This window comes from Bubalus bubalis, chromosome 4, assembly GCF_019923935.1.
Source record: "Bubalus bubalis isolate 160015118507 breed Murrah chromosome 4, NDDB_SH_1, whole genome shotgun sequence".
Lineage (NCBI taxonomy): Eukaryota > Metazoa > Chordata > Mammalia > Artiodactyla > Bovidae > Bubalus > Bubalus bubalis.
The window spans coordinates 157,447,960-157,470,656 of record NC_059160.1 but is presented as its reverse complement, the minus strand read 5'-3'; the positions used below and the strand labels follow the sequence as shown (position 1 = coordinate 157,470,656).

The 22,697-nt window shown below is 39.5% G+C and overlaps 1 long non-coding RNA gene across 1 annotated transcript in view; it reads left to right on the top strand.

Annotated features, from left to right (window-relative positions):
• The first annotated feature begins 9,573 nt into the window (after positions 1 to 9,573).
• LOC112584745 overlaps positions 9,574 to 22,697 on the top strand; it is a 186,809-nt gene continuing 173,685 nt past the window's right edge. The window contains exon 1 of the long non-coding RNA XR_006550877.2: positions 9,574 to 9,774. This is a non-coding gene — a long non-coding RNA (uncharacterized LOC112584745). The remainder of the gene's footprint in view (positions 9,775 to 22,697) is intronic.

Sequence of the window (22,697 nt, the reverse complement as noted above, 5' to 3'; positions counted from 1 at the left end):
CATGATTGAAATCTTAATTCTGCCACTTTTCAGTAAGTTACCTTGGATGAGTGATATAAGCCAATTCTTTATTATTTCATCTGAAAATGGGGAAAAAGAGCATAATGTAATAAATTAAGTTTTTAAAGATAACCCAAAATATATGCAAAGCATCTATCATGGTGCTGACTTATAGAAAATACTTAAAGAGTAGAATTTAATTTTGATAATAATTAGCAATATTATCATTTTTAAAATTTGCCTGAAAACCAGGAATATGTGTTCATTTAATTTTCTGGTGTATATTTGGTGGATCTTAATATTTTTGTTGTTAATAAGTGTTAGTATGGTTGCATGTGAATATTTTACATTCATAAGTAAATATTCAGCTGTATTACCTTGATTGACTAAATGAAAATTAAAGACTGTCTGAGTGAGAACAAACATCTGAATATTGAGATCATGAAAGATGAAATATTATATCATAAATACTTTATTTATAATTTATTAAAATAAATTTAAAAAGCACAAATGAGTTGTCACACCAAGAAATTAATAAAGCACAAATTAAAATGTGAATTGTTAAAATAACTAGGAGTACTGCTGAATCACATGAGAATATATGTTCTATGTATTTCTCCAAGCCTGTCATTCAAAGCATTGTCATGTAAATATGTTACCAAAAAGAGGTCATTGTATATTACATTTGAATTTAGAAAAAGGCTCTAAAAGGCTATTTTCTTTCTTTCCTTCCTTCCTTCTCTCCTTATTGTGTTTCCTGTAGCAAACTGTAAATTGAGATAGCTTAATTTTGTGTTTCCATCTGAAATTATACTTTGAAAATTACTGGGCTTATATGTCAGATATAGGAGGAAATCTCTGAATTAAAGTCTATATTATAGGATAAAAATATAAATAAAATATCTAAGCATATGCTCCCCTACTCTTCCCCATTTAAAATCCACCTATAGATTAAAAATCTTTTTTTTTATATTGTCAGTGGATGTATTATACATGTCAAGACTTCAAACATTTTATCATATATACCAAAAAATCTTGATGTGGCATTTAGTCTAGAGGGCCAAGAGCTAATGGAAAGGGCAGGTAGAAAGAACAGCACTGAAAACCCTCTTGACACTGCTGATGGATAACACTAGTGAGTCCTTATTTTGGGTCAGCCCCTGTTTCCAACTACATGCATTTTCAGCCATGGGAAGCACTCTTAGGATGGGAATTTTCTCTCAAGTTATGGCAGCAATTGACCAGAAGAGATGCTGTATTCCTAGTCAAGTAAAAAAAAAAAAAAAAAAAAAAAAAAAACATGTAAGAGAAATGATCCCAGCTCAGATCTTTTAAACAAGAGAAGCAGTAGAGGCATATGCCTAGCTCTGCTCCCCACATGTCCTGCTCTCTCAGCACAGGATTCCTGGACCTCAGAAATCACCATGTAAATTTATTAATATATCAGCCAACTGTTGAGCTTAAGGTCTGATCAAAGGATGATATCAGAAATCAAGCAGTACTGAGAAAAAAAAAAAAAAAAAGGAAATGAGTCTGCCCAGTTTATAGACAGACATGATCTGGATGGGTATTCCTTCATTCAGAATAATTATGTAAATAAAAACTGGCATGAGACCCATGGAAATGTCCACATAAAAAGAAAGGAGAAAAATGCACTAGTAAGATTCAGAAGAGTGTGTGTGTGTGTGTGTGTGTGTGTATACACCTGTATTCTGTTATCTATATTTATATGTCTATTTCTATATATCTTTAAAAGTTGCTTACCTTATTCTGGTGTTGTGTGCTGATGAGATTTCTTGAACTACATTTTAAAATGAAATTTTAAGATTATTCATAGAAGACCCAGTGAAAGTGAAAGTGTTCGTCTCTCAGTGGTGTCCGGCTCTTTAAGACACAAATGTATATTGGCATCAGACAACATGCTCCTGGGTGACAACCCAATGGTTTGGTCCTTACAGAAGGCAAGTGGCCAACTCACATGAAGAAGTAGTGTCATGTTGATAGCTTATGATGAACAATGTCAGTTTGGTGATCTCTGAAGAAGAAAATTTAGCTTCTGGACCAGGGACCAGGCTTGATCACTCAATAGCTTTTGTGCAGCAGAGTTTTATTAAAGTAAGACAAGGGACAGAGAAAGCTTCTGACATAGACATCAGAAGGGGGGATGGGGAATGCTCCCCTTGCTAGTGTTAGCAAGTGTTATATACTTTTTAAATTAGTTATTACAATAAATCAAAAAAAGTCTCAAGGTTGTAAAGATCTTACTAGACCACTCCTGTAATTTATATTTTAAGATAACAAGATTAGAATGAATAATAGAAAGATCTTACCAGACCCACTCCCATAATACACATTTTAAGATGACAGGATTAGTCAGAAGGTTCTTGTTAAGGAGAAACATGTCCTCAAGCAAGGTACATTGTTATATTGACTAAGACAAAGCAATGTAGGAAAAAAAAAAAAAAAAATGTTTGTCCTTTTCTCCTTGAGAGCCTCAGACCCCTTTCTCCTTCTCAAAATCTCTGGACCCCTTTCTCCTCGGGAACCCTGGACATCTTATCAACCTACCTAGGAATTCACTCTCTCATTCCCTGCTTTTCTTTTAGGAGAATTATGTTGGGAAAGGAGCATCGTTTTCATTCCCTAACTACTTTCTGCTGTTGAGGGATATCGTCCCCAAATTGTTGAAGCAACAAATTCTCCTAACCCTCATATTGAGGGTCTCTGATCCAGGGGCCCCAAGTAGTAGTTGGAGGAGGCTGCAGCGCTCATAGGAGCCTAGACAACCATTTGTAACTTAAAAGCTTTCAAACAGAAACAAGCCCCATTTTACAGTTACAGGTGTAAGGCAAAATAGTCATTAAACCACATTAAAACCTAATCAAAATTAAAAGTTACATTATGTCTATAGTTACATCAGTTCATCTTAGCATTGTTAGATGTCATCACAGAATTGAAGAAAGTTCTTTCCTTGAAGTGGAGAAACCCACCATGGGAAGTCTTCAATTGATGAGGAGGGGAGTGCTCCATAGACCCAGCAATTATGTCAATTGTGGAATGTGGTGTAGGAATGAGCGCAGGACAGGAAAGCATTGTCTTGAGGGTCCAATGGAAGACTCAGGACTTTTGGAGTCAGCAGAAGCAAGCTCACATAGATTCTCAGGCCCATCTCAGTTCCTGGCTCAATCAGCAGCTTGTTTGACTCAAAGGCTAGTTCAGGAGTTAACCTCTTGATAATGTCTATTGAAAAGCTCAAAGCTGAGTCACATAGTTAATTTTAAGGCTTCAGAATCTATGACAATATCTGTGCACAAAAACAGTCTGTCATAGAGACAGTCCTTTTGGTAGGGGGAGAAGATCGAGCCCTCATTAAAGCTATGGATAGAACTGTAAACCAACTGTTTTGTGTTTCCTGAGTTAGCTTACATGGATGTCTTTTAATAATACCATTAGTCTTTTCAACTTTTTCTGAAGGTTGAGGTCTCCAGGAACAGTGTGATATTCTATTCCTAGAGTTTTTGACACCCCTTGAGTTACAGCAGCTTTAAAGATGGAGCCATTGTCACTCTGAACTACGTCATGAGAAGTCAGTATAGTAAAATTTTGCCCATTAGTGAACTTATGAACTTTAGGCATTAACAAAACAATAGTAATAATTACCCTTAAGCAATACTTTGCCAACAAAGGTTCGTCTAGTCAAGGCTATGGTTTTTCCTGTGGTCATGTATGGATGTAAGAGTTGGACTGTGAAGAAGGCTGAGTGTTGAAGAATTGATGCTTTTGAACTGTGGTGTTGGAGAAGACTCTTGAGAGTCCCTTGGACTGCAAGGAGATCCAACCAGTCCATTCTGAAGATCAGCCCTGGGATTTCTTTGGAAGGAATGATGCTAAAGCTGAAACTCCAGTACTTTGGCCACCTCATGCAAAGAGTTGACTCCTTGGAAAAGACTCTGATGCTGGGAGGGATTGGGGGCAGGAGGAGAAGGGGACAACAGAGGATGAGATGGCTGAATGGCATCACTGACTCGATGGACGTGAGTCTGAGTGAACTCCGGGAGTTGGTGATGGACAGGGAGGCCTGGTGTGCTGCGATTCATGGGGTTTCAAAGAATCGGACATGACTGAGCGACTGATCTGATCTGAATGTGGCCATAGCCCTTTTTTAGTAACAAACTAAACGCTGATCCTGTGGAAAAGCTCAAAGTTGGAACCTGTAAGAGAGCAGTGTGAAGAGCCTTAAAAGCCTTTTGAGTCTCTGGGGACCAAACCAACTTGTCGGTTACTGAATCTCAGTTATAAGTTTATATAAGGCTGGGCAAGTTCCCCATAACCTGGAATCCAAATGTGGCAATAGCCTGTAATGCCCAAACATCCTCTCAAATGTCTTAAAGTCATATTTGGCTCGTTTAGGAATTTCAGACAATAAAGTATAAGAATTAGACACTTATTATTCATATATCTTGAACAAGTCTCCATTTATCATTTGAATTTTTTTACACCCAAAATAGAAGTGTCGTATGGACTGTTACAGGGAATTAATAGCCCCTGCTGCTTTAAATACTCAATGATAGGTTTTAACTCTTCCTTAACACCTCAGGCTTTAATAGATCCTGCTTTTGATGTGAAAATAGGTGAAGAGCTTGATAAAGACAGGAACAGCATTTTGTGTTCAACCCACAATTTTTCTATCAACACACACTTAAGGATTTACATTTTGTTCAATTAACGGAGGAGAAAGGGCAGGCTTCATATTAAAAAAAACAGAGGCCTGGACCTTGCTCAGTATAACCCTCCCAGAAGGGGTCAGGGAGCCTCTGGCATGATCAGAAACTCGTGAGAAAACAGCACAGAGTCCCAGTTGCAGCTTAAAGGAAGACTGAAATAATAGTGTTTGGCTCATCTTGACAGTTCCATTATGGTAGTGGATCAGGAGGAAAGCGGGACAGGGGCTTCAATGAACATAGAGAAAGTTGCCCCAGTGTCCAAAAGAAATTGATTGATTGACTCCCCACCCCCCCAAACCCCCCCAGTTATTAATACCCGGGGTTCCTCAGGTGTAATTAGGACAGGAGCTTGTGTGGGGACTCCCAGGCATCTTCAGTCCAGATTGTCTTGAGAATCTGATCCCTGGGGCCAACACCTCAGAGGGCAGTCTCTTCACCACTAGGTTCCTTTGCAGACCTGGAGCCAGGGGCAGCTTAGATGCCTGAGGGCAAACCCACTTGAGATGCCCCTTCTTTCTGCAGTAATAACAAGTCCATCCCTTTTCACCTGGGTTCCTCTGGGCACTTTTCCTCATGCTGTTTCAGAGTGGATCTAACAGCCATCGTTGGGGCTTAGGGTCTTTGGCCAGGTTTTCTTTTCTCCTATTTTCCTCCTTATATTCTCCACCATAATATACCATCCGGACCAGCTGTAACAGTTTTTCTAAAGACTGATTTGGTCCAAACTCCTGTTTTTGTAACTTACAGCAGATATCTGGAGCTGACTGAGTGAGAAATCTATCTTTTAAGATCATTCCTCCTTCTGCACTTTCAAGATCAACATCAGTAAACTTATGGAGAGCCTCCCATAGTCTATCTAGGAATTTACCAGGAGTTTCCTTCTCTCCCTGTTCTATGCAGTCAACTTAGCATAGTTTTAAGTCTTGGCATGTGCTCGCTTGAGTCCTTCAAGAATACATCTGACAAAGTGGCTCTGTTATAGGAACTGCTTGGCTCCCAGTAGGGAGGAGGGCTATTTCGTACTCCCTCTTTCCCCTTGTCTCAAGTTCAAGCCATTTATCTCCAACAGTAGTAGCTTCCCCCAAAACTCAAGCTCTCTAGTCAGGAGTCAGCGTCTGTCCCAAGACATGCATTACATCTCTCCAAGTAAGGTCATAAAGTAAAGTGAATCCCGTAAAGTCTTCTATGTACTTTTTGGATCCTCTCGATAGTCTCAACCACAATTGGTACCATTTGAATTTCTACCAAGACTGAGGCAGCCCCTTCTGGAAGGTGCCCTAACTTTCAGCCTGTTCAGTTGGAAGCCTCAGATGAAGGGGCAAAGTAAGAGAACAGGAGGCAGCTGAAGATTTCACACCCAAATCTGCACTCTTAGGACATAAGTCTGGCATGTCTTGCAGAGAGATAAAGAACAATACATAAGGCACTTCTATCCATTCCTCTTGTTTTCTACAGAACTGGTCTAATTGTAAAACCGCATTGTAATCGAGAGACCCTTTAACAGGCCAGTGTTACCCATCTTCCAAAGGCTATTGTGGCCATTCAGTATCACAGAAAATCAGGAGTGACTTTTTGAAACTCTGGGAATCAAACTTGTCCCAGCATTTTTTTTTTTAAATACATTTCAAAGGAGTGGTTTTGGAACGGCTAGCTCTCATCTGTAAGAGAGAAAAAAGCAGAATCCACAGACATGGCTTTTTTCCACTGGAGGCTTCCTTCCCTGCTCTAGATGGGATTGTAGACGGACTTCTCCACCAAAGCTTTCCCTGATCGGACTTAGTCTGTCCTTTACCAATGCAGGCGTCTTACTTGTCCCTCCTGGTTGTACCACTGAGGTGGGGTGGAGATGCACCGGAGGTAGACCTGATGGCATCCCAGACTGATTTAGTTCCATACCACTAAGACCTTTGTTTGATTTGCCCTTTTCTTCTGATGCCACTCAGGGTGGAGCAGAGTAGCTTTTTGGAATGCCTCCCAAGCTAGGACCTGTACTTTTTGGATCCTCTACTAGGGGAAGCATCCCTAGTGCCTATGCACATTCCTGAATACAGCCTTGACTGCAGTAGAGGCAGTGAGTCATAAAGGGATGAACAACAACCAAGATGTCCCTTCTGAGTGTCACCATATCACAACAGTATATGTGATAGCAAAAGAGGTTCTGGAGGGTTGGCCAGCGAGGGAAGAGTGATTTTTGTCCTCAAGCTACTAGGGCCAATCCTTCAAGTTCATTTCCACAGCTTCCACAAAAGAAATATCTAAGGAGTTGAGACAGAAGCCATCAGAGAGCCTTCTCTGGTCTGCTAAGAGCTAGCGCTACCAAAGGAAGAAGTCCATTGCATTTCCAATCTGACCAGATCCTGCAATTCCCGATCTGTGTCCTCAAAAACTTCATGGTTGCCAGCAGTGCTTCCACATAGATAGGAGACACAGCTGTGACAAAGACTCACTTTCAGGTTGCTGGACCCTGAGGCAGGTAGCCAAGAGAGTGACCTCTAGCCTGAGAGATGTTCCTGGAACTAAAGTTCTGCCTCGCTCCCAAACATGCTGCTGGAGCTAGAGCTCCACATTGCTCCCAAAGGTGCTGTTAGTGACTTTCTAGCAAGGCGTTCCTAGTCTAGCAAGGCTAAGTGCTTCCATACACAGGGTCTAAGTAAAAGTACATAGTAACAGAATGAATCACAAGTCCATTGAAAGTCTATGATCGGACAGATTAGGTTAGTAGTTCTAATTCCCTATGCAATTAGGAAATGGCCAAAGAGACCAGGAAGAGATGACTGAGAAAAGAAAGTTCAGTTCACACACTTTGCCCATTTCTGGTCACTCCCCTCGCAGGGACCTTCGGTGTCTCTTGGCATTGGCAGGTTGGTATAACCCCCCCAAAAGGCTCCCCTTTTGGGGGCTGCCTTCAGTCATAATGAGGCCCCATGAAACCATGGAGCAGGGCTCATCACTTGCTTCACGCCGATTGTGTCATTCATTGACACAAGCACACCTTAGAGTTAGTAAAGTAAAGCAGAAAATGTGCATACTGAAAAAGCAGAGAGGCTAGAGCTCTGAGTGTTCTTATCTTGTCCTGAAGATCCTGGACAAGCCCCCAAGCTGATAGCTTATGGTGAACGATGTTGGGTTTGTGATCTCCAAAGAAGAAAATTTAGCTTTGGGACCAGGGACCAGGGACCAGGCTTGATCACTCAAGAGCTTTTGTGTAGCAGAGTTTTATTAGCATAAGAAAAGGGACAGAGAAAGCTTCTGGCATAAACATCAGAAGGGGGACAGAGAATGCCCCCCTTGCCAGTGTTAGCAAGGGCATTATATACTTTTTGCAGGAGACCCGGGTTCTATCCCTGGTTTGGGAAGATCCCCTGAAGAAGGAGATGGCAACTCACTCCAGTACTCTTGCCTGGAAAATCCCATGGACAGAGAATCCTGGTAGGTTACAGTCCATGGGGTTGCAAAGAGTTGGAAATGACTGAGCAATTTCACTTTTATATATTTTTATAGTATATACATAGTTTTATATATATATACATATATAGTATATTAGTTATTACAATAAATCAAAGTCTCAAGGTTGTAAAGATCTTACTAGCCCCACTTCCATAATTTATATTTTAAGATAACAAGAATAGAATGAACAATAGAAATATCTTAATATATGTTTTAAGATGACAGGATTAGTCAGAAGGTTCTTGTTAAGGAGAAACATGTCCTTGAGCAAGATACATTGTTATATTGACTAAGACAAAACAATGTAGAAAAGAATGTTTGTACTTTTCTCCTTGAGAGCCCCAGACCCCTTTCTCCTCCTGGGGAACCCTGGACATCTTATCAACCTACTGCAGAATTGACTCTCTGAATATACGTGTGTGTGTGTGTGCGCGCGCACGCGCATATGTACAAATATAAACCACTACTGTTTATTTCCTAAGTCATTAATTTGTGATTATCTATAAACTGCAAAAGTAGATCTAAACGCTATTTTCTCCTGACTCTATCCTTATAGTTGAGACATATTTTAGGATAAGAAATGGTTTCTTCACAGGGACCTCTTGCAGTTAAGATTTTTCTTGCAGAGATACAAGAAAGCATTGCCTACAACAGGCGTTCATACATTTTTTAGTTTCTATTTGAAAAACAGTAAAGAAAGGTCAAGTGGCCAAATGTGATAACCCTGGCCACTGCTGTGCTCACCTTGTATGAATGTTCTAAAAGCAAAATATAGAAATGGCTGAGGCTTTTAAAGCGGGGATGGCAGGCGTTTTCTTTTAAGGGCCGGATGGTAAATATTTCGGGCTTTGTGGCCATATGGTTTGTGTCACAGCTATCAATTCTGCAACTGCAGGGCAGGCTACCACAGATGATGTGTAAATGAAAGAGCATCACTGCCTGGATTTTCCAGGCAAGAGTACTGGAGTGAGTTGCCATCTCCTTCTTCAGGGGATCTTCCCAAACCAGGGATAGAACCTGGGTCTCCTGCAAAAAGTATATAATGCCCTTGCTAACACTGGCAAGGGGGACATTCTCTGTCCCCCTTCTGATGTTTATGCCAGAAGCTTTCTCTGTCCCTTTTCTTATGCTAATAAAACTCTGCTACACAAAAGCTCTTGAGTGATCAAGGGCATGGTTCTGATTTGTCTCCTGAATCATAGTTGGTTGATCCTGATTTAGTGAGTGTGTGAACCTTAGTGGACTTTATGGTACTGACCGAAAACAATAAGACAAAATGTAAAGACACAATTTTATATGAAACTGAACTTTTTGTACTGGGGTGAAAGGAGGGAAATTTAGATGATTAAGGGAGAGTGGTATATTCCAATAATAGAATTATCTTGATTTTATTCTTTTTGAATCACTTCAGAATTGACACTTTAAGGAAAACAGCCATGGTCCAGCATGAAGGCCAACTAAGCTTTCCTATAACATAAAGGCAAATATGCTGAATAAACTGTACTTTTAAAAATAATGTAACAAGGCATTCCAAACCAATGAAAGGCGGGGAGAGAGAGAGAAGAGAATCTCCAGTTGCCAAAAGCAGAAAAACTTCAAAATAGTAAGTATATGACCTGGTTCCACGCAGTGCTTATGTTGTGGTGTGTGTATGTGTCTGTGTGTTGGGGGAATACTTTGGGAAATTCTGTTAACTTGAGGTTGGAAGGTTGTTTTTCTTTTTCTTTTTTAAATGCTGAAGCTTGAAAAAGTGTGAAGTATTTCAAACATACAAGTAGACAATAATAAAATGACACAAGGCACATCATTGTAGTGGGAACTGTGGCTGGTGAAGAACAGATTTGCCTTGCAGACCAAAGCAAGGCCTGCTCCCCCCCACAGCTGAAGGCTAGCACTGTGAACTGAAATGCTCTTGGCTAAGTGAACTGTCTTGCCCAGACTTCCACCTCTTCTCAGGGTCAGCTGAAAGCCTATCTACTTTTGCAGTTTATAGATAGTCAAGGTACTTGTCTCAATTTGGGAAGTCTCTGAAGAGTCATCCCAGCTTCAGACATCCCTGAAGGATCAGATGGTATATACCCCTCTTCTGGTCACTTTTCCCTCTGTCCAGTCCTTTTCCCCTCATTTTCTTTTAGAAATTCCTCTTGAATGTCCACAAATCACAGTCCTAAATTCTATTCCCCGGGAAATGGACCTAAGAACGCCATCACCCACCTTTATAAATATGCATTATTTCTTACAGTTTTCATATACTGTTTTTATTTTCATTGAGGAATTAAATATTTTAGACACAATGGAAAACACTTCCCTCCCATTATTTCTAGAGAAATTTGCAATCAAAAACTCAGTGTGTATAATTTTCATGAGCACATCTGTATTTTAGCTTATTATCTGTGAATTCACAAAACATTGTTTAATAATTTTTGAAGATGTTGAAACTTCACATATGGTACTATAGAATACATCCTGCAACTTGATTTTTGTTTGTATTAAAATTGTTCTTCAGGCTTGCTTCTTTTTATTTTATTTTATTTTATTAAATTTTATTGGAATATAGCTGATTCATATGTTGTGTTAGTTTCAAGTGTATGACAAAGTCAGTCAGCCATACACACATATATTTCCACTTTTTTTTAGATTCTTTTCCCATATAAGCCATTACAGAATACTGAGTAGAGTTTCTTGTGCTATATTTTATAGTAGGTCCTTATTAATTAAGTATATATAGTAGCATGTATATGTCAATCCAACCTCCCAGTTTATCCCTCCCCTCCTTAACCCTGGTAACCATAAGTTGGTTTTTTACACCTGTAACTCTATCTCTATTTTGTAGATGAGTTCATTTGTACTCTTTTTTTTATATTCCACATATAAGCAATATTGTATTTGCCTTTCTCTGTCTGACTTACTTCATTCAGTATGACAGTCTTTGGGTCCATACATATTGCTGCAAACAGTATTACTTCATTCTTTTTTATGGCTGAGTAATATTATATTGTATATATGTACCACATCTTCTTTATCCATTTCTATGTTGATGAACGTTAAGGTTGCTTCCATATCCTGGTTATTGTATACAGTACTGCAGTGAACATTGGGGAGCCTGTATCTTTTTGAATTACGGTTTTCTCCAGATATATGCCCAGAAGTGGGATTGCTGGATCATATGGTAGCATTACTTTCATTTTTAAAGAACTTCCATATTCTTCACCATAGTGGTTTTACCAGTTTACATTCCCATCAACAGTGTAGAAGGATTCACTTTTCTCCATACCTTCTGAAGCATTTATTGTTTCTTGTTTGGGTGATGATCTTGAGATATATACTTGTGGATATAATTCATTCTATAAAATATTAATTTTGGCAAAATGTGAAAATATTAACAGCTGATAAATTTAAAATGAAGGCACATTCATATCTGGTATATGGTTTCCTGTACACCTCTTTATATTGACTGCTTCAGGAATATGTATTTTTAGAAAGTAAACTAATTTAATTCAGAGAAAAAAATAAAAGCAAGGAAATCTTTTGTTTTTCTCCTCCTACACTCATCTAGACAGGAGAGTTCAAACTGTACTGCCCAAGAACCTTTCACAGCATGGGTCAAACAAACATAATTATCTCTATCAACAGCTCCATACTGGCCTGGTTTTTGCTCTGTCCCATTGTTTTCAAAGGTATGCTCCAAAGAAGGGTAGCCTTAAATCATGTTTATAAAAAGGTACTCCCTAGTCAAATGATCTATTAATTATGCAAGCTATAGACCTATCTTGGATGTACACTTGCTTCTTCATGTTAAAGACAGAGAAAATTCTGCAGTAAATAAATCTATTAAATTTTTATTTAGCTGGCATTTCCCTTTTGTTTTTTTCATGAAGTTTTTTGCTTACATAGCTCCTAGTAGGCTTCCCACAGCACAGAACACTGTGGATGTGCTTTAGTTACCCCTCTAGTTATAATTTGTTTGGCCACTGCCCCTCTTCAAACATTTCATAAGTTGCCATGGCTCCATGGATTCATGTTGAGTAAAGCTTGCCGTGCTTCTAAAGAAATTTAATATGTTATTTCTGTTGTGTAGACTACCTGAGGCATTCTCATCCACTAGAGAAGATCCTAATTAGTTAGAATCTCAGCTACTTGAAGGCTGGTCACTCTTTGTCCTATTCACTCTTAATGACTGACCAGTACCTGGCCTATAGGTGGAATTCAATAAATGTGTGCTGAATGCCTACTGGGTGGATGGGTGGATAATATGTGTCCTCATAGAATTAATGCACAATTATCATATTATATTAAAATCTTTTGTTTATACATTTCTCACACTAAACTGTGTTACAATGACAGGAATTACGGCTAATTTATAATTGCATCGGCAATGCTTAAAACCATGTTTGTTATGTAACATGCTCAAGAAATACTATTTGAAATTCTGGGGAGGGGAGAACAAGATGGCATAGGAGTAGGTGGACATGGAGTACAACTCTCTCCACATATACATCAGGAATACATCTTCAGACGCAAAAGTGCATGCAGAACACCAGCTGAGAGCAGACAGGAGTACATGACCAGAGGTAAAGAATATAGAGAACCATGCAAAACTCTGTAGGATGAAGAAACTAGGGGGAAAAACAGGAATGTTAGTAGGACTGGAACTGCCCTTGGTGGGTGTGGGAACTGAAGCAGGGGTCCGATCCCCACATTGGGGCAATTGTCTGAGTCAGGAGAAATGCTTAAGGCTGAGAGTGAAACAACTGATCTGTGGCAGTCTACATGGAATGAGAATCAGACAGTCCTTGCCACAGCCATACCTACCCTGGACCAGATTGCAGATTTCCTGGAAGGCGCAGAGGCTGGGAACTGAAGTTTAGGGATCGTGGAGCAATCCCAGGCTGAAGGCTGCTGTTGACTGCAGAGAGACCGATGGAGAGGAGGTGAGGGACGAGATTGTGGTGGGAAATGCCTGCGGAGGAAAGCTGGGCAGCCATGGAAGCGATGTGATAGTGCTGAGTCATGCGTGGGGGGTGGAGTCATCCCCCCACCCCCCACACACATGTTAGCATCCGCAGATGAACAGTAGAGAGGCTGGCCCATCAAATGCCTGATGCACTGAACTACAGAGCAGGACCCCACCCAGGGTGCCCCTTTAAGTGCCTGATGTGCAGATCTACAGACAACCCCAGCCAGGGCCCCCCTCTATGTGCCTGTTGCACAAAACAACAGAGAAGGACTCCAGGCAAGGGAGCCCTCTAAGTGCCTGAATGGGTGGAGCTATGGAGAAAGACTGGCCAAAGAGGCCTTCTGATCATCAGCTACAAAAGGCTTGAAAAAAGACTCTGAAGGAACCATAACTCCTGCAGCAGAGGCAGTCTGTGTCCCTGCACACTCGGTGCCACCAGGGTCCCCTCAAGCCAAGCAGCTGTGCTATCTTCAGTCTCAACTGTCACCAGGACAGGGCTGCCACAGCCAAAAAAATGCTTGCATCTATGCACGCAGGGTTGCTTTGGTAGTATCTGACTCTGCGACCCTGTAGACTGTGGCCTGCCAGGCTTCTCTGTCAGGGAGGGGGGTTGTCCAGGTAAGAATACTGGAGTGCATTGGTCAGTACTTGTTGCCGTACCCTTCTAGAGCACTGTATTTCCTGCTGCCCTAGCTGCCACCTCCCCTGAGTACCTGGTGCTGCCAGAACCCCTGAGCCCCAGGCAGCTGGACCGCCTCCACACCTAGCCCTCACAGGGGCAAACCCAAGTCCTCCAGGGCATCCTCAGGAGCAAACCGCAGTGGTCGACCCACATGCAGAAGTGGAAATGAAACCACAGTTGAAACCCAGGGGCAGTATGGCTAAGGAAAAAGACCCAAAACCTTCTGACCAGCTGTACAAGCTGCAGATTAAATCCACATGATCAACTAGGCAGACTCTGTGTCTATGGAATATATAAAAGAAGACCAAGAGCTCCCACAAAAGAAAACACACTAGTTCTGATAGCTGTGGACATTGGAGGCAAGAACACACAGGAGTAAGACCAGATTAGAATCTGAGCTGCCCCCACAGCAGGTCCAGAGGTCAGCAGAGTGTTGGAGGGCATCCTAGGGAGGTGAGGGGGACTGTGACTCCCAGCGAGGGAAAGGACTCTGATAGCAGTGACTCAAGAAAAACGTGTATTATTCTTATGTTTTGACTTGTTCTGTAGAATCTTTTGATTTTTTTTTTACCTCCCCCTCTTTGTTATACTTGTTGATTTCATTGACACTATGAAACCTAATTAAGCATCTGAGTTTTTTTCTTTTTTTTTTTTTCCCCTCACATTCTTTTTACTGTTGTTATAAACCTCTGCCTCTATGTTGAACTTTTACAGTTCTGTGGAGTTTTCCTTCTTTTTTTTTTTTTTTTCTCTTTTTTAATGTTAATTTTTTAAACCTATTATTATTTTCTATACATTTATTCCTTTGTTGGCTTTTCCTACTGTTCTTTTCCCCTTGCAGTTAATCTTTAATGTATATAAATCTTCTTTATCTACCTCTGTTTAACTTTGCATATCTATTCTTTCTTTCCTTTCCTCTCAACGTATTAGTTTTGTTTTCATTGCTTTATTCCCTATTTGGCACCTTGCTTCAGTTTTGTTTTCCAGTTTGTGCTTTAGTTAATTTTGTTCTGGTAGATATACTTTTTGGATTCCTTTGTTTGCCAGGTCAATCTATTGTGTTTTATTTTTGTTGGACTGTTTTGACTTTGCTTAGGGGTGTATATGTATATGTGTATATTCAGTCATACTTTTTATTGTTGCTATAAACCTCTGCCTCCGCATTGAGCTTTTGCAGCTCTGTGGAGCTTTCTTCTTTTCCCCCCCTTTTTCCTTCCTTTTTTTTTTCCTTTCTTTTCTCTTTTTTATAATTTTATTTTTTTTAAACGTATTGTATTTTTCTACATTTATTCCTTTGCCTTTCCTGCTGTTCTTTCCCCCTTGCAGTTAATCTTTAATGTATATAAATCTACTTCATCTACCTCTATTTAATTTTGCATATCCTTTCTTTCTTTTCCTTCTTTCCTTTCCTCTCAACATGTTTGTTAGTTTTGTTTTCATTACTTTATTCCCCACTTGGCACCTTGCTTTGGTTTTGTTTTCCAGTTTGTGGTTTAGTTAGTTTGGTTCTTAACTGGTAAATATAATTTTTGATTTCCTTGGTTTACCAGGTCAATCTACTGTACTTTATTTTTGTTGGACTGTTTTGAATTTGCTCATGGGTGTATATGTATATGTGTATATTCCATTCTTTTAATTATTATTTGCCTGATTTTGTAACTGCCATTTGTCTGGGGTTCATCTTTGATTTCTCATTTTTGTATATTTGTTTTAATCTCACTTAATGCCATAACAAACCACTTGTGGATATATATTTATATACAAACCACTTGTGTGATATATGTATACCTGTGGCTGATTCATGTTGAGGTTTGACAGAAAACAACAAAATTCTGTAAAGCAATTATCCTTCAATAAAAAAATAAATTAAAAAATTCTGGGGAAAGGAAAGAATGTAGAAGGAACTCAAAAAATTGATATGGAAGTGACACGTGGATTATTCTCTCAAAGATGTAACGGGGGAAGAAGTGAATAGAATCTGGTTAGAGCAGTTAGCCTGTTTAAATGTGAATAAATTATCTTTTAAATCTCTCATGCAACTTTCTTTTTCTTCCATTGCCTCATTTTTATATGGAGAGAGTGGCTCTTAAAAGTAAGTTAATCAGGGATCTAAGTGTCATTTGCTTCCCAGGTGGCTCAGTGGTAAAGAATCCTTGTGCCGATGCTGGAAATATGGGTTCTATCCCTGGGTCAGGAAGATCCCCTGGAGGAAGAAATGGCCACCCATTCTAGTATTCTTGCCTGGAAAATTCCATGGACAGAGAAGCCTGGCGGGCTACAGTCCATGGGGTGATAAACGGTTGGACATGACTGAGCACACATGTACCAAGTGTCAAGTCTCAGAAGACACTAGATGAAAGACATTTAGTTTGTACAACTTACAAACAGCTTCCAAGATTTGTAATGTGCTGGCCAAGCACCAGGATTGCACTTCTTCAAAGGCATGATGTACCCAGGGTGTGGATGACTTCTCCCAGAGAAGTGAAAATCTTACAGTCCAACAGCATGCAGGAGCTAATATGTTCAGAAATTTTGTTATTGGTTATTATCATTATATCATAACATAATATTATTATCATTCAGATTGTCATTATTCTTTAATGGTCCTAGTCAATTTTAGATGTCATCTCTGATTATGTCACCTTCATCACACTTGATAATCCTTTATTTTCATCCAGCTATTTGATCATTTTTGAACCTGGAACCCAGTATTGTGTGGCAAATATATTCTCTTTTATTATAATTTCTACATAGAATTGAACTCAAACCATGTCTTTAGATAAGATCTTCCACAGAAGATACTATTCCGTTCCCTCTCTCAAATAAATCACAAGCATGTTACACTGCTGAAATAACTGAGAGTAAAGTTTGGCATCTTCATCCACTGTGCTGTTTTTCTGGACCACATATTTCTTTATATTATGCAATACTTTCTATTGATTGAGGTTCATGCGAGCCTATTATAGCAGCCACTTGAAAAGACACTGATTCTGGGAAAGATTGAAAGCTAGAGGAGAAGGTGATGGACAGAGGATGAGATGGTTGGATGGCATCACTGACTCAATGGTCATGAGTTTGAGTAAACTCCAGGAGTTGATGATGGACAGGGAGGCCTGGCTTGCTGCAGTCCATGGGGTCACAAAGAGTCAGACATGACTGAGCAACTGAACTGAACTGACTGACCTCTCTCTATCGAGGCCACCTACTCACTCCAGTCCACTTCTTTTGGTCTTTCCTTCTTCCATCCCTGCCCATCCCCAGAGGCTAGTGCAGGAACTTTTTGGATGTGCTCTATAATTTTCCAAGAATGAATCATCATATGATTCTGCATCTGTTTGTGTGTATTCCCTCATAGAATGTGACTCCTTGGGCGGAAATACTGACATTTTTTCACTATCATAGTCTAGTATTTTTCACAATCCCTGCCCCCAAACTTTAGTAATTATTTGTTGAGTATCTGAATGATTATAGGGTACAATGAGGCAGTAGGATTCAGGCCTTGATCTCAAACACATCATTAATGGTTTTGATATTTTTCACCAGTGTTCCTCCTGTCTCCACAGAGGTCTCCTAATTACCACTGGCTGCTGTGTTTGCTGGACTTTTGCTCATTTATATTTCTCAGTTTATCATAGTAGGTGACTTTTTTTTTCTTTTAACTGATTTCCTGGCTCCTGGTTCATGTTCTTGCCTCTGTCTAAAGTGAATTATCAGGATTCAGAAGTTGGGTTAAGGGAGACTATTTAGATAGATAACTGTTAATTCAGTGTAAAGATGACATATTACTGAGTAATCTAGAAACTTTTGGTGCCCTGACCGTTATATGGAGACCTTCAAAATTGCAACCTACCATCCCAACCCCACTACTTAAGCACCTATAACATCTCTGAACAGTGCACTTCACCTTAAACTTATGGAATAGTTGTATTCTAATTTGGGACTGGATGAGTAATCAAAAAGATGATCTCCTATTAAGAAATTTGGCTCATAAAGACTTATAGGTGTCTTACTCAATCTCACTGCTCTGGTGAGATACTCCTCAGTCTACATAACTTTGGGGATTACTCATATTACTTTATTTAAACTTCAAACTCTTACACTGACTTCAAATTTGTCCTGTTCTGTTCCTCACAGCTGCTTATTCAGCTGTCTATTCATTGGGTAATCACCCTGTAAGGCCGACAGAGTCCCTGATGATGTTGTTGCTCAGACATTGTCATGTCCGACTCTTTGAGACCATGTGGACTATAGCCCACCGGGTTCCTCTGTCCATGGGATTTTCCAAGCAAGGATACTGGAGCAGGTTGCCATGCCCTCCTCTAAGGGATCTTTCTGACCCAGGGATTGAACCCGAGTCTTTTACGTTTCCTGCATTGGCAGGAGGATTCTTTACCACTTGTGCCATCTCTCTACCAAAGCTTATATATTGCTAATAGGGTCAGCCCAGTGAAATATCCCTTCCTCCCAGCAGGCCATAGGTTTCACATCATGTCCTCCTTACCTGACTCTTGCCTTGATTCTGAGGACTCTGAGTTAGATTGAATTTCAATTAAGGTCCTTTTATTCAGCATTGACTCATAATTTTTTCTGTACTCTTGTGTCAACTAAATCAAAGTAAATTACATCAAACACCATTACACTGAAGTTGTTCAAATAAATAAAAAGTATAAAGAGGCAAGGCACCTGATAGATCTTCTTCTCCTATCTCCACCGATGAGATATAAGGACCATCTGCACCTTCCCCGTCTAAAGATATGACATTAAGTTTTTTAGTCCTCCTGATCTATCCCTGACCACACTGTATCTATCTGGTCATTTGTCCTGGAGAAAACTAAGGAGGAAAGAAAGGTCTCAGTTTTCTTTCTAAATGAGAAGTTTTCACAACTGTCTTCACAGTTTTATCTTGCTGCATGCAGCTTTCTGGCTAGACACTGGCCATTCACCATTGCCCTCAGTCACTCTGCAAGATGGAGCTGAATTTGGAGTAATTTGTTACATCAGATCAGATCAGATCAGTCGCTCAGTCATGTCTGACTCTTTGCAACCCCATGAATCACAGCACACCAGGCCTCCCTGTCCAACACCAACTCCCAGAGTTCACTCAGACTCATAGGTAACTAATGCAGTGCTATTTAAAGCTGATGGGGTGCGTGGTCCAAAGGGAAGAACCCCTTCCTACTCCATTTGGTATATCTGCCTTTATTTTCCAACTCTAGTATATCATCACATCCCAACTCCAGCACTTAAGCACTTATACCATCCTCCAGGAGAGTCTCTTTAGCTTAATTCCTTCATCACACTCTTAAGAGGGCATATATGAATCATAGTTTCATTAGTCATTAATTGATTGAAATATTTGTTAGTGCCATTTGTATATGGTATACTTTTTGCTCTCTACACAGTATTTGGCAAAGAATAATATTGCAGTATATATATTTTATATACATATCACAGGAGGAAACACCATATATACTGAGGACCATTTTAGGGAACCATCACTATATAGTCCCTGATCTAGGTCTCATATTTTCCTGAATTCTTCTCTGTTACTTGTCTCTTACTTTTTACATTCAGATGCACCACGACCACCACACCCCCGACACCCGGCCCATGGAACTCAATGGACTTACATACTCACATTCTGTTCTATGCCCTGAAATACCAAGTGGTGTTCTATGAAATTTCTCTCTGAACAACTTGTTCTCTGATTCCCAGAATACCAACATGATGATGTTGTAGAGCTAGCCAGGGTATAAATGTGCACCACTTATATTCTTAAAGAGCACCATTTGAAAAACAAGGGCTTTAAATCATTGTCGTGGGAAAGGAGCTCCTATTTCAGAACCAAACGTTTTGACTGTTTAGTACATTTAAGCATTTGATATAGCTCATATGATGATGAAGAACATTTTTGATAGTGAGAAGATATTGGTGTTTTAAAAAATCTGTTTGATAAAAACATACCTGGACAAGTGATAAGAGAAACAAGCCAAAATAGAAAAATTCTAACCTGAAGACCTTGGGCATATATGGAGTTTGAAAAAAATTCATACATAGTATCCCAGTGCAGGGAGTAAGTTCATTGTGTTTCATATGAAGCCACATTAATTTGTACTTCGATCTAATTTTTGAATTCTGGCTCTCTAATTAGTTATGGAACCTCAGAAAAGTAATTTAACTTCTTTAACCTGTTAAATAAGGAGTGGTTAGTTCATAAAAAGTGTAAAAGAGTTGATGTGGCTATCGAATAAAACATTTGTGAATGAATTTAGCAGAGTAGTTAGAAAGTGTCAAGTGATCAATCATCCTTGGCTGAATTAACTGCAAGAAGAATATCCTTGGATATATTTCTTAGAAGGTATCTTTATTAGAGATAAGGCATCCTCATTGTAGAATCATTAAATATGGTAAGTGTATAGGGAACATAAGCAGAGATAAGTGCATTTAAGAAAATGATATCTACATATGACACACATTATCTTTTTTTTAACTTTTTATGTTGAAGTAAAACAGTGTTGTGATAGTTTCAGGTGTACAGCAAAGTGATTCAGTTATACATGTATCTATTCTTTTTCAAATTCCTTACTAATAGATAGTTAATATTGAGCAGAGTTCCTTGTTTTGTACAGTAGGTCCTTGTTGGTTATTTGTTTCAAATATAGAGGGTGTGTACGTGTGATTCCCAAGTTATCCTTTCCCTTCATCCTTACCCCTGGTAACCATAAGTCCATTCTCTAAGTCTGTGAGTCTTTCTATTTTATAAATAAGTTCATTAATGTAATATTTTTTAGATTCTGCATATAAGCAATATCATATGATATTTCTTTCTCTATCTGACTTAGTTCACTCAGTATGACAGTCTCTAGGTTCACCCATGTTGCGCAGATGGCATTATTTCATTTCTTAATGGCTGAGTAATATTTCATTGTGTATATGTACCACATCTTCTCTATCCATTCCTGATGACATTTAGATTGCTTCCAAGTCTTGGCTATTATAAACAGTGCTGCAGTGAACATTAATGTGAATATATCCATTTGGACCATGTTTTTCTCCAGACATATGCCCAGGCGTGGGATTTTAGGATCAGATAGTAGCTCTATTTTTGCTTTCTTAAGGAACCTCCATACTGTTCTCTGGAGTGGTTGAACCAGTTTACATTCCCACTTACAGTGTAGCAGGGTTCCCTTCTTTCCACACCCTCTCCAGCATTTATTGTTTGTGGAATTTTTGATGAAGCCCATTCTGGCTCATGTGACATGATAAGTCATTATAGTTTTGAGTTACATTTCTCTAAAATTAGCAATGTTGAACATCTTTTCATGTGCGCATTGGCCATCTGTATGTCTTCTTTGGAGAAATGTCTGTTGAGGTATTCTGCCCCCCTCTTTTTTTTTTGATTGGGTTGTTTGTTTTGATGATATTAAGCTGCATGAGCTATTTTTAAATTTTGGAGACTATTCCCTTATTGGTCACATTTGCAAATATTTTTTCCCCTCCTGTGAATTGTCTTTTCATTTTATTTATGGTTTCATTTGCTGTGCAAAAGCTTTGTCCCCAAGGCAAACTCAGCTTCCACCAGACCCAGGTGTTCCAGCGCCTGGCAGCCGATTTGCTGCCCCACACGCCAAGCATGACGTCCAGCGAGGTAGCCTGCTGCACCAAGTCCTTCGCCTTCCTTAAGTCTTTAATCCACTTTGAGTTTATTTTTGTGTATGATGTTAAAGATGTTATAATTTCATTTGTTCTTTTACATGTAGCTGTCCAATTTTCCCAGCACCATGTACTAAGAATACCATATTTCCTTTATTGTATATTCTTGCCTTATTTGTCATAATTTGACCATAGGTGTGAGGGTTTGTTTCTAGGCACTCTACCCTGTTCTATTGATCTATATTTCTGGTTTTGTGCCAGTACCATCTTTTTCTGATGACTATAGCTTTTAGGGTAATCTGAAGTCAGTGAGCCTGATACCTCTAGCTCCATTCTTCTTTCTAAAGATTGATTTGGCTATTTGGGGTCTTTTGTATCTCCATACAGATTTTAAGATTTTAGTTCTAGGTCTGTTAATAAAAGCCATTGGTAAATTTGATAAGGATTGAATTGAATCTGTCAGAGAAGGAAATAATAACCCACTCCAGTGTTCTTGCCTGGAGAATCCCAGGGACAGGGGAGCCTGGTGGGCTGCCATCTTTGGGGTCACACAGAGTTGGACATGACTGAAGCGACTTAGCAGCAGCAGCATTGAATCTGTAGATTGCCTTGGATAGTATAGTCATTTTGACAGCATTGATTCTTTCAAGAACATGATATATCTTTGTGTTTGTGTCATCTTTGATTTCTTTCATCAGTGTCCTTATATAAAACTATCAAAGGGAACACAAGATGCTTTATAACATGAATATAGTGACTGTGTTGTGAAATATATACTTTGCCTCTCATGCTGATTTGTTGCCCAGTTGCTAAATGGTGTCCAACTCTTTGCAACCTCATGGACTGCAGTGTGCCAGATTTCCCTCCCAGTCCTTCACTGTCTCCTGGAATATGCTCACACTCATGTCCATTGAGTCAGTGATGTTATCTAAACATGTAATCCTCTGTCACTGCCTTCTCCTCTTACCCTCAATCTTACCCAGAATCGGGATATTTTCCAATGAGCCAGTTCTTCCTATCAGGTGGCCAAAGTATTAGAGCTTTCAGCATCAGTCCTTCCAATGAATATTCAGGGTTGATTTTCTTTAGGATTGACTGGTTTGATCTCCTTGCAGTCCAAGGAACTCTAAAGAGTCTTTTCCAGCACCACAGTTCAAAAACATATCTTCTTTAACACTCAGCCTTCTTTATGATCCAAATCTCACATCCATACCTGCTACTGGAAAAACCATAG